A 12607-nucleotide genomic window follows, 5' to 3' on the forward strand; every position below is an offset into this window, starting at 1 on the left:
CTGCTGGCCTCTGCCTGTTGGGAAGACCCTTGGCTCAGAGACTAAATAGCCTTGGGACACATTTTGTATTTGCTTTTTTAAATATTTTTTTAAAATTTGGAGCCAAAGGTGAGAGAAGGAAATATGCTTTGAAACAGGTTCCAATAATGTCTTTAGGACAAATGATGGTCGTCCTGCAGTTAAATTGTCAGAAGGCAGCTAAGGTCCTTAGCAGTTTTTCAAGAGATGGAAACAAGTGTGTTAAATGACTGTTGCTACCTTAAGACTTCTAGAAAACTGGATTGCTGGGGGTGAATGCTGGAAGGATTTCTAGGAATGGACAGGCCCGCCTGCCAGCAGGTTTCTCCTTTGTTTTCCTGTTTGTTCTTCCAGTACTGACGTGATGTCTGTGCGGGTATGTGTGTGTATGTGTGTGTTCAAATACATTTTCAGGAACAAAACCAGAAATTCTAGTATCTTCCTTTCTCAGTTATAGGGCTCTCAGGCAGAGCTCTCAGGCAGTTCTGTGGCTTTATTGTCTCTGAGAGGAGAGGAAAATGTCATATTCCGCCCTCCATTGTGGATGCAGATGACGGCTGATTGGATCCTCCCTGCCTTACAGGAGAAAGGGTACGGGGTGTCTTCACATCCTGACCAGAGCTAGTGCTGCTGCCTTCAGGCTAGGCTTCCTGGCACACCCGTTCTTCAGGTGTGGTTTCGGGGCAGCGGCTGATTCTCTGGGCTTCGCAGGCGGCTTGGCTATGTTCTTGCACAGGACGTGAAACGCGTGATTTGAGGCAATAGCAAGTCTGTTGGACTTAGAGGCACTTTCCAGTTTCTGCGGGCCCTCCCCACCCCGGTGGCGTTGCGACCACGGGCTCCTTCTGTGCATCTTTCACCTTATTTGTGCTATTTCCAATCTACATGATATCATTATTGTTTACTTTTTATAAATAAACGGCCAGAGCCTCAGTTTGGGGAAAGAATTTGCCCCAGGATAGGAACTAGTAACTCTTGACTTCCAAGCTGCTGCTCTTTCCTCCTGGAGGGTATTGAGAGGAAAAGCTGCGGGGGGTGGGGGTGGCGTGGGCGTGGTGTCAGGAAACAACCAGGGTGACAACAGCTGGAGGGACCAAGTTTCCGGTCCTGCCATGCGCCCCACCCCCCGCCGCAGTCTGTGCAGGGCTCGTCCTGAGGAGAGAAAGCCCTCGATACCTTCATGAGCTCACGGATGGAGCAGCAGGACTCATGAAGCAGGGAGGATGCTCAGGGAAACGCACGGTTGTCCAGAGTCGGTCCCCACCGGGAGGGGGTACCACATGGTGAGGCGGGTGGGCCCCGCGAGGGGCTCGGAGGAGAAGGAAGGTGTGGAGAGAGGACCCGGGAATGAGGCGGAAGGCTTTCGTGGGGCGGCAGCTGTCAGCACCCTTTAGCATTTTACTAGCAGAGACGCTGAAATCCCCATCACGTGACAGCGCCGCGCTGCAGACGCACGCAACGTTATTAAGCAGGATAGCCACCCTGCCAGCGATACGGGGACTGCTCGTCTGCAGCCCGACTTCCTAAATGAATACCATAGCTGCTGGGTTTCATTTCTTACTCTTAAAAACCGAACAACTAACGTCGTGTGTGAGGGCACGGGCCTTGCCTCTTGGTCTGGAGTTTGGGGAACTCCACCCAGAGGGATGAGGGCAGGTCTCAAACCCTTAGGCAGGACGATGCATCTCCCATTCTCACTGGAGCCCGGGCAGCCCTGCTCGGGGGGGGGGGGGCTGTCAGGGTGTCTGGATTCTTGCTGAAGTGCTCCCTGGAGCCCCGAGTTCCCACCAGCAGTGGAGGGAGGGTGGGGAGAGGGCAGCAGGTGACATCTCCCCACCCCCCAGCACCGGGGAAACAGCCAGTGCTGTGGCCGTGGCCGTGGCCGTCTGCACACGTTCTGATTGAATGTCCCAGCAGAGGCGCCGGGAGAGGCTGAGAGAGGGTGTTGGTGACCTTGTGGAGGTCGGGCCAGCTCAGGTGGAGACTCCAGACTGTGTTCTCGGGGAGGAATGTTCTCCCTACGCAGCAGGGAACGATTTACCACCTATGTGTGTCTCCTGGAGCAGCTGAGGTTCGCCTGGGGGGCGAGATGCCAGGGGAGCTGACAGCCCCTTTTCCAAAGTGGCCCGTTCATTCCTACCACCCTTGACGGGAACCAAACAGCATCCTGTGATAGGAATTGCCCAGCAGTACTTTTGTCCTAATTGACCTTCAAAACAACGCCCCTAATTCATCTTTTTTTTAAGTAACACTTGATGTTGAGATTCTTCTGGAGTCTGAGGGGTTTGCCTTTTAGAAAAGAAGGGACATAAGGAAGGTTCCTGATGGGGCGTGTTTCATCTTCACATGTAACAGCCCAAGAGGAAGCGAGTTGAAATTGAAGCACGTGAAATTTGCAGAAATTCTTGAGAGGAGGGTTATTAAATGTGAAATTGGATTTGGGGAGAAAGTGATGGAATTCTTTTAAAAAGAAATAAGGGGGAGAGCTTTTAGTCTTTTATAAGCTTTTACCCCACGTGGTCATTCTGGTGGCCTGTCCTCAAGGCTTGGGTTCCCTCGGAGCTGGCTTTGCCTGGCATGGGCCGGGCACTAAAGGCTCTGGTTATGGTCCTTAAGGGAATCACTAACTGATTTCTCCCTGGGGTGCATGTGCCCTGTGGACAGGCCAGGGCGTGTGATGCAAAAGGTCATGGCTTCTGAAGCTTCAAGTCTGTTTATTTAGCTTTCCTCCCCAGTAAAATACGCATGTGCTCCTGCACAGGGGCCCCGAAAGGTTCCCTAAGATCACATTTGTCGGGTCTTAGAGCAGCTTCAGGGCCTGGTAAGCACTCCGTAAAAGCAGCTGTCCCTGTCCATTTTTATCTGCTGGGACGTGTGGCCTGGCAGCTACCCCGGAGGCCAACTGGGATGTTCTCTCTGGGCTTTTAAAGAAGCCCTACGTGTTAGTTATCTACGGCAGGTGACAAGCCCCAGACATAGTGGCTCAAAACAAACTCGAGTAATCACTGTTTGTGTGGTCTGGGATCTGCGCTCAGCTCCGTGGGGGGCCTGGCAGGGGTCCCTCCAAGGCCAGGTGGTGGTCTCCTCTGAAGGCTCCCCGTGCAGTGATCTGCCTCCCGGCTCACCCCCGTTTGTTGCCAGCCTGATCCTCCGGCCTGGGCCTCTGCTCAGGTGTCAGCTGGTCCCCAGGGCAGCAGTGCAAGAGTGAGAGGGAGAAAGTCCCCGAGGCAGAAGCCACAGCCTGCTTGTCCCCGAAATGTGTGCCGGAGGTGAGCTGATGAGCCCGGCCCGCCCTCCAGGAAGCAGGGAGGGATATTCACAGGGCTGCCTGGGGTACCAGGAGGTGAGGCTCACTGGGGCCAGCGTGGAGGCTGCCTGCCACCCACAGCAGGATGTCCAGCCTCAGACCTCATGTTGCCACTGAGTTAACATTATTTCAGGGCTTCATCCCAGCTCCGCCTGAAATAGACTGAACTCCTGTCGCCTGTCTGCGTACAGGGAGGCGCGAAAGGAGGAGAGCAGAATTCTGAGGGCGTAGGGCCCGCAGGGAGCTCCCTGTGGCCTTTTAGACACGAGGACTCAGATGATGATGAGGGCAGTTGGCGCATCTTCAGAATATTTATCCAGCAGTGTGTTGGGTGTATTGTCTGCAGGAGACGCTGTGCTGGGTGCTGTGGCGATGCAAAGACAGACTGAAAGTACCGTCCTTGCTCTCCGTGACTTTATACCACACAAAGAGAGGCAATGAAGGGGCGTGTAAGCCGGCCACACAACACAGGGCTTGAACGATAATGGGGGGGAGTGTGTCCACTTGGGGAACCTGTGTGTGTCCACAGACCACTCAGCCATACAGCAGCTTCCTGGGGGGTCCTCTGTCATCCTGAGTGTGACCCCTTTGTTTGCTGGGGAGGGCCCGGAGGGCCCAGGGGAGGAGCTGGGACCACCATGGTAAAGGTAGAATATGGGGGGCGAGTTTTGGTGTTTGGAGCAGCTCTCTTTACCAGCCTTTGGGGAAGGACTGCAGTATTTTAACATCTAGAAATAACATTTCAGTGCTATTAGCTGCTGAGACGCGGGATGGAGAAATTTTCCGCAAGGTTATGACTCTGGGCCACGTTCTTGAAGAACGGGTATGGTGTTAGGAGGGGATGAGAGATGTAGATAAAGGGAGGATTATGAGGTGAGGGATAGAGGTGCTTGGATGATGTAGGCCCCTCTTCGAGGATGTGGCCGTGGTCCTGGGCTCAGCTGACCGATTCTTCCTTGTTTGGCCAAACGTACACTTCAGCGCTCCCACTCCCTCGTTCACGGGCTGCCAGCTCAAGGTCATTGAGGGCTGATTTTGGACTTATTAACCCAATCAGAAAGAAGATGTCATAAAACCCAAGAAAATCAAGGACTGAACCCAACCTGTCAATGTTCCAGTTTAATTTCACCAGGACGCTTCTGGTCATTAACAGGAGATGTGGTTCTTTCTGTGCAAGATCACACACATCTGAAAACCACCATTTTTTAAAGTTTGATTATAAAAGGACCACTTTTCTAACTATAGGTCTGAAAGAATGTTGATGCAGATTTGTTTAGAAAGGCTGCAAGAATGTTATTTCCTATAAACGTCCGTCAATGATCACATTCCCCCAAATTGTAGGTTTCCTGTGTTTCCTTTTCAAACATGTAAAACTAAGCAAGAACGTGGATGCCCTGAAAGGTGAGTGTGTGCTCGAGTATGCAGAGCAGATATTTCTGTTTCCCTGTGAGGGTGGCAGGGGAGAGACAGATGTGTAGGCAAAACCGCTCAGGGGTCTCGAGCCCCACACCTGTGACTTGCACCCTGGCTCCTGCATTTACCAGCTCTGGGACCTCAGGGAGGTTATCTGACTTTTCTGAACCTCCGTTAATTTTCTCATTTCCTGCCATATAAGGGTTTCATGAATATAAGTAAAATACCTCATTAGGCACCTAGCACAAAGAGGCATGACATAATTATTAGATTCTTCGACCCTAATTCGTTTCCCTTTGTTGAAAGCTTTCTCATGAAAAGTAGGATAAGATGTGGAGGAGAGAAGGGAGATGGAGTGTTCTCTACATGGGATTTAGCAGCTGTTCCAGCACCGGATGTCGTGCGACTGGAATCTCCCATCCCTTTTGTGAACTACAGGTATCGTGGCGTTCGCCTTCATCTCGGCTTCTGCCTAGGTGCTTGTCAGGCTCTCTTTGGCTACAGAGAGATTAGAAGTTTCTAGATGTGGGCAAGTGTTGTTTTTCTCCCCAGGGGCTACACCTGCAGCCACGGTTTTGTCGCCGTGTTAGGGTGGATTCCGGCGCCCGCGGGTGGGCCTGTAGGAAACTCCTCCCCCTCTGGCTCCCACCCGGTTATCGGTTAACAGTTAATCCCCAGCTTGGTCAGTGCTGCTTCCAGGCACCGCCAGCTCGGGGAGGAGGCGGGGGGCCACCTTTAGCCTCTGTGTGTTCGCCACGTGGGCCAGGCAGGCCGGGATCTGGCACAACACAGATAAGGACCCCAAGAGACTGGGGACGAGGTGAAATCCCTCACAAGCCCGGCAGCTGGGGGAGCGCGGCCACCGAAAGGAGTCCCTGGCAGTACAGTTGCATCTTGAGTTCATAACCAAGTGTATTCCTGGAAGTGGTAATGTGCACCTTTTCTTTTAAAGCTCTTTATTGGAATATAATTGCTTTGCACTGTTGTGCTATTTTTTGAGGTACACCAAAGTGAATCAGCTATATTTATACATATATCCCCATATCCCCTCCCCCCTGCAGCAGCTCCCTCCTACCCTCCCCATCCTGGTCCTCTAAGTCATCACCCATCATCAAGTTTATCTCCCTGTGTTATGCAGCAGCTTCCCACTAGCTAGCTATTTGACATTTGGTAGTGTATATATGTCAGTGCTACTCTCTCACTTTGTCCCAGCTTCCCCTTTGCCCCCCCCACCCCGTGTCCTCAGGTCCACTCTCTACATCTACATCTTTATTCTTGCCCTGTCACTGGGTTCACCAGTACCATTTTTTTTTAGATTCCATATATATGAGTTAGCATACTGTATTTGTTTTTTGTTTTTCTCTTTTTGGCTTACTTTGCTCTGTATGACAGACTCTAGGTCCATCCACCTCATTACAAATAACTCAGTTTCATTCTTTTTTATGGCGTATGACCCAGCAATCCCACTATTGGGCATATACCCAGAGAAAACCATAATCCAAAAAGAAACATGTACCATAATGTTCATTGCAGCACTATTTACAATAGCCAGGACATGGAAGCAACCTAAATGCCCATCGACAGATGAATGGATAAAGAAAAAGTGGCACATATATAAAATAGAATATTACTCAGCCATAGAAAAGAATGAAATTGAGTGCACTTTATTTTTAGAAGCATAGTCCCGAGTTAGACACACCAAGGTCTTCTTTTTTATTGAACAGCATCCTCTGGCTTGTCTTTAAGAAGCCCAGGTCGGATCACACTGACCAGGGGTAAATCCAGGCTGGCTTACAGCCGTGGTGCCGCTGGGCTTCCTCCCTCCTTCCTACAACCTCGGCAAACTGCACAGGTTTGCTCTGGGACAAACTGGGAACCAACACTGCGTCTACTGCTGCCTCTGTCACACCCACCTGCCACCTGCCCAGGGCCCCCCATGCCCCGTGTTCCTGGGCTTCTGTCTACTGTTCCTCAAACACCCACTGGCTAAAAGGTACTGGGTGCAAGAAAACGGCTCTGTGGTCTTCTGCCCCCTCCCTGGAAGGCCTTCTGCTCTGGCACCCTTGCCTGCCCAGGCCCAGGCCATCCAGGATGGACTCCGACTGGCCATTCAGATCAGTGCCCTGGAAAGCGGACAGGGCACCCTGCCGGGAATTCCTCTCTCATGGGTTTTATCTGGAACCCTGATCCCTTGGACCACAGGCAGATGTGACTTCCCCTATGCCTAGAGACCGCCTAATTCGTCCCCAAATGCCCTTCCTCTCACAACCCACGTCTGCACTCCGGTCAAACCAAGAGCAGTTTGGGGCTGGGTAAGGGGAGGCCTGTAAGCGGGGATCATGGGAGATGTTATCCAGAGCCAGAGAGCTCCGAGCATTCTGCTCGACTTCGACACGTTTATTTCTAGCCTGAGAGAAATGAACTTTCAGACTGCTTCTGCTCCATGTTTGTTTTATGCATTTCCCCCGTGGCTGGGACTAATTGTGGGACAGTGTCCGTTTTGCTTTGGGACTCTCTTGAGATTTTTCTGGTGGTGTAAGGTCCCCAGCATTTTCCTACTTAGCATCTGATAAGGGAGAAAGCAAGAGAAAGAAATGCAGTGTTAGTGAGTTAGGCCACATCTGGTACCCTAGTTGGCACAGATTGAGTCTCTCACCTTCTCTCTCTCCCTCTCTCTCTCACATACACACACACACACACACACACACACACACACCCCACTCTGGTTCACGATTTTGAGCTCCAGTCTTTTCCTCTGCGTTTCACTGTGGCCGGGGACTTATACAGAGACATATTCTAGTCTCATCTTTTCCTGTCCTGCACCTATTTCTTTTGCTGGGGAGCATGTCTGTCAACAATTTCTTTGCAGAGTTGAATGGCAGAAATAGCACTGAAAGTGCTAGGTTCGTTTCTCTCTTCCCAGTAGACTCTGAGCACCTGAAGGCCACGGACAGTCCTAGCCATCTTTGTGTTCCCAGTACCGAGGAGGTTTTTGGCCAATACCTGCTGCACGACCAGAATAGCTTTGAGGGTCAAGTTCACATATCACACCTCATGATAGAGGCTGAGCTGTTGGTTGACTTGCTGGTCGTCTGTGGTGATGGGGGCTGCACAGCGTGGCTGGTCTCCAGCAATCTTAAACATTTGCGACTGTATCTTTACCTCACAGTCAAGAACAAGTTCAGAGGGCTAAAGTGTGCATGCTCTAGCCTGTTTATCATCAAAGTCTTATGTGTTTTCAGAGTTCCACATAAGATACCCCATTCAGGTATTTTATATATTTAGTAGAAATAAATGACCTTGGGTGAACCCAACTGGTAGCCATGATGGTGGACCTTCAGGAAGGAAGCCAGAAAGAGATATTCAGGCAAACAACCCTTTGACCAGGTACCATCTTGCTGACTAGTCTCAGTCCCTACTTGTGTTCTCTGCTGGTCCCTGCAGACTGGTCAGAGGAGTAGGGGACATGATGCAACGGTGTCTGAAGAGGATGCCCTGCTGGTTCCAGCCATCCTATAAACCCGGCATCAACAGCTAACAGTTTCACCTTATCAGTTGGCAAGTGGCCGTGTTGAAGAAAAACCTCAGCTGGAAAGTCCTGATTCTGCTCATTTTTTTAACCACAGAGGCTGTGGAGCTGAGAGAAGTGAGGCAAGAGCCACACAATCTCGGGTTGGATACATCAGCTCTTACGGCATCCTTAGAGCAGGTCTTTCTAGCACCATATGGTCTCTGCACAGGGTTTGACCAGTCGGCTGGAGGTGCTGACTTTGGGACTCATGGGGCTGGCTGCTTCCCTGAGCAGCTGGGTGGTCCTGGCAGTGATTACGGGCTGCTTAATTAGATCGATTGGGCATCTGTGGTAAGATAATTCCCTCTCTCTCTCTCAAGATAATTCCCTCTTTCTCTCTCTCTCTCTCTCTCTCTCTCTCTCTCTCACACAGACACACACGCACACAGGCTAGAAAGTTTCATAAACTTTTCATCGTAGGATGTGATGTGATGACAGTGACTTCCTGTAGCCGCTAGAAAGTGGCCAGGGGTACATTTCAGCCGCTTGTAGTTGTGACTTGCTCAGTGCTGCCTGGGAACATTTTTTGTTTTCTAGATATGCTTGCGCCTAGATGGCTCTGTTGATAAATCTAATTCATCAGTAAATTCTCTCAGCCTACCTTCAAAACTAATCTAGAATCCATGAAACGGATGTGTTTTCTTGTACATTCTCCCATAAAGGCATTACCATCCATATGTAGAAACCTTTGGTTGGCCTCGTCTTTTGGTGGTAAATGAGTTACTCCTGTGAGCCTCCTAGCCCAGTGCCTATGGGGGAGTGCTTTACGAAGTGTAGCTATTGTTATTGCTACATTCTAAAGCTGGCTTAAGAGATGGGTTGAATTAAAAGGGACATTCTGCCACTACTTTGTGGCAGCAGTAATAGCTACACGTTATGGAACACCTGTGTGTCCTGTCCTCAGCTAGGAGCTTTCGTATATGTTTCCATGTGTTACTAGATCTTTACAGCCAGACTTTCAGTTAAGTGTTGCTTTGCTCATGATAATACAGCCAGGAAAGCTGAGGCTCACCAGGTAAACAAAATCAACATCAAGGTCTAGGCCTAACCGTAACATCCAGAATTTTAAGGTTGAAAGATGGATTAATTCGGCATAAAAACAGAAATGGATGCTCTGTTCCTTTTCCTCGTCAAAAACAGATAGGCTGTTTTTGATCCAAAGCTTCAGGTTCCAGAAGCAAATGGTTGAAAATGTGCTGATGTCCACCACTTCATCTTCAAAAAACAAAACGAAAAACAGGAAAATCTAACAGAATTTAAAAATCACTTCTAATCTCACTATCCAGCTATGGCTGCTGTTATTCTTCTCCAGTTTACCATTTTCCATTTGGTCATAGTCAGACTATAAACTCAGCTTTGATTCCAGATTTTTAAAAACATTTAGTCTTAATATAAAGCATTTCCCCAGCCATTAAATATTCATAGGAAACAAATTTTAGTGGCTGTAAATCAAGGGTTTACAAACTTTGTGTGTGATTGTCCAAATAGTGAATATTTTAGGCTTCGTGGACCACATAGCCTCTGTCACGACTTTTCAACTCAACTGCTGGAGCATGGAAGCAGCCGGAGGCAACGGGTATGTGAAAGAGAGTGGCTGTGTCCCAATAAAACTTTGTTTATAAAAACAGGCCAGAAAGAGAAAAACAAATACCGTATGCTAACTCATATATATGGAATCTAAAAAAAATGGTACTGATGAACCCAGTGACAGGGCAAGAATAAAGATGCAGATGTAGAGAATGGACTTGAGGACACGGGGTGGGCGGGGGGGCGAAGGGGAAGCTGGGACAAAGTGAGAGAGTAGCATAGCCATATATACACTACCAAATGCAAAATAGATAGCTAGTGGGAAGTTGCTGCATAACACAGGGAGATAGACTTGATGATGGGTGATGACTTAGAGGGCCAGGATAGGGAGGGTGGGAGGGAGTTGCTGCAGGGGGGAGGAGATATGGGGATATATGTATAAATATAGCTGATTCACTTTGGTGTACCTCAAAAAATAGCACAATAGTGTAAAGCAATTATATTCCAATAAAGAGCTTTAAAAAAACAAAACAAAACAATGGCAGAGCAGATTTGGCCCACTGGCTACTGTTTGTATGATACATCATATACGACATAATCCATGGAACTTTTTTTTTATAAATTTATTTATTTATTTATTGGCTGTGTTGGGTCTTTGTTGCTGCGTGTGAGTTTTCTTTAGTTGTGGTGAGTGGGGGCTACTCTTCGTTGTGGTGTGGGGGCTCCTCATTGCGGTGGCTTCTCTTGTTGTGGAGCACGGGCTCCAGGTGCATGGGCTTCAGTAGTTGTGGCACGTGGGCTCAATAGCTGTGGCTCACGGGCTCTAAAGCGCAGGCTCAATAGTTGTGGTGCATGGACTTTGTTGCTCCGCAGCATGTGGGATCTTCCTGGAACAGGGATCGAACCCTTGTCTCCTGCATTGGCAGGCAGGTTCTTAACCACTGCACCACCTAGGAAGCCTGATGGAACTTTTTTTTACTTTAATTTTTAAAAATCCAAGTATAGTTAGTTTACAATGTTGTGGTAACTCATAGAATTCCTCCACTGAGGGGCATTTAGATGATTTGAGTGCTGTAACAGTACGACAGGGACGGACACACAGGCTCTTGAGGTCACCTCTTTGGTCTCCACGTACATCCCACGTCACTGTCAAAGTCGCCATTTCCTTTCAGCAGCAGGTCACGGGGGCCAACCATTAAGTCCCCCCGGGTCTCGTGGGACGGACCCATTAATAGGACATGCCCCCGAGGGTACTTTTCCCCAGCAGACAGCGTGAATGACTGCCCTGGACCATTCATTCACCTTCCAGCCCCAACGGCTGCTGCTTTGGAGTACAGGATCCCTCTCTTGGCTATCGAATAGATCCCCATTTATAACTCCTTCAAATTGCCACAAATTATTTTTGGAAAGAGAGCAGGAATATGTAGTTTTTTAAACGATCCTAACCTGCCTAGAAGGTAAGTTTGGTTCATTGGTAAGGATTTTTGGTTTCATTTTCATCTTCAAGGCCTGGAGCAGAGAGGAGACTGAAAGGCTGGGAGCAGGGACCAGGAGAACATCCCTGCTGATGGGAGGGCGCGGCTCAGGAGAGGGCCTGGGGGCCTCCCACGGCGTGACACCCGCGCGTGGACACAGCAGACAAGCGTTAGACAGCTCCTGTGGGGGCGCGTGGTAATTACAGAAAGTGTAGCCTGTGCCTGGTTCACGTGGGGACTTGCCTCTCGGTGCTCGGGAGCAGGTCCTCAGATTTTACGGCTTCCTTACTCCCTCCCTCCCCTTCCTGGGCATGCAGGATCTTGGTTCCCCGACCAGGGATCAAACCCTTGCCCCCTGCAGTGGAAGTGTGAAGTCCTAACCAATGGACCACCAGGGAATTCCCCAGGCTTGGTTCTTTTCGAGGGAATTTGCATGTTGGAAATTTGTGTGTGGGAAAAACAAAACCCAAACCCATCAAAACGTGTAGAGGCTACACCTGAAAGGTACCTGTGCTTTTTCTTCTCCCGATGGGGAAGATGCTTGTTGCTTTTTATGGTCCAGGGAGCAAGTGGCTGTTTACACCTTTCTCTGGCCTGCGTGCGTGGGTTGGGGGATGTGGCCCATCGCCCCTCTGCCGAGCTTCGTCGTCGTCGTGGGAGTGACGGGGAAAAGAGCGGGGCCATGCTGAAGTATCGCTCTTGCTTCCGGGCCTCATGGGTTCGGGGGCGTAACCAGACAGTTGTCACCAGGAGCACAGCAAGCCCACCGCCTGTCCGCATCACCGCCTCCGTCATCTCTGCCACTGAGAGGTGGCGGCTGTTTCTAGGAGCGTTTTGGCCAATTCCAAAATCGGGGCAAAGAATATAGAACCCAATCCATGAGATCAAAAGCTGTTCTTATGTCTCCCCTGCCCCCTCCACCCCACTGGATCCCTGCTCGACCCCCCCCCACCTGTTAGGGGCCTGCAGGGCCGGCAGCCTGGGGGGGTGCGCTGGCCATGGGGCGAGTGGAGCGCTCCCAGCGCCTCTGCTGATCCAAGTTCACCTCCCGGCTCCACCATTTCCTAACCGTCCGACCCAGCGAACCCGCCCGCCAGGCCACGGTTCCTGGTCTGTAAGGAGAGGAGTGTCTGCCCACCCACTCAGCAAGGTTGCTGAGGAGCGGGGGAGGTCTGAGTGGTGGGCTTAGTGAGCACACCTGGGGGTGGGCACCTGTGTGAACTGGTGCAGCATCCCCATGGCCCCCAGAAGCTCCCGACGGCTCCGGGTGCCTGCCCTCCCCTTGGAGAGCCAGGC

General features: G+C 50.4%; 1 protein-coding gene across 1 annotated transcript in view; it reads left to right on the forward strand.

Annotated features, from left to right (window-relative positions):
• AGPAT4 (1-acylglycerol-3-phosphate O-acyltransferase 4) overlaps positions 1-12607 on the forward strand; it is a 111981-nt gene that overhangs the window by 85522 nt on the left and 13852 nt on the right. The gene's annotated exons all lie outside the window — the stretch shown is intronic.

The sequence above is a fragment of the Hippopotamus amphibius genome, chromosome 6, assembly GCF_030028045.1.
Source record: "Hippopotamus amphibius kiboko isolate mHipAmp2 chromosome 6, mHipAmp2.hap2, whole genome shotgun sequence".
NCBI lineage: Eukaryota > Metazoa > Chordata > Mammalia > Artiodactyla > Hippopotamidae > Hippopotamus > Hippopotamus amphibius.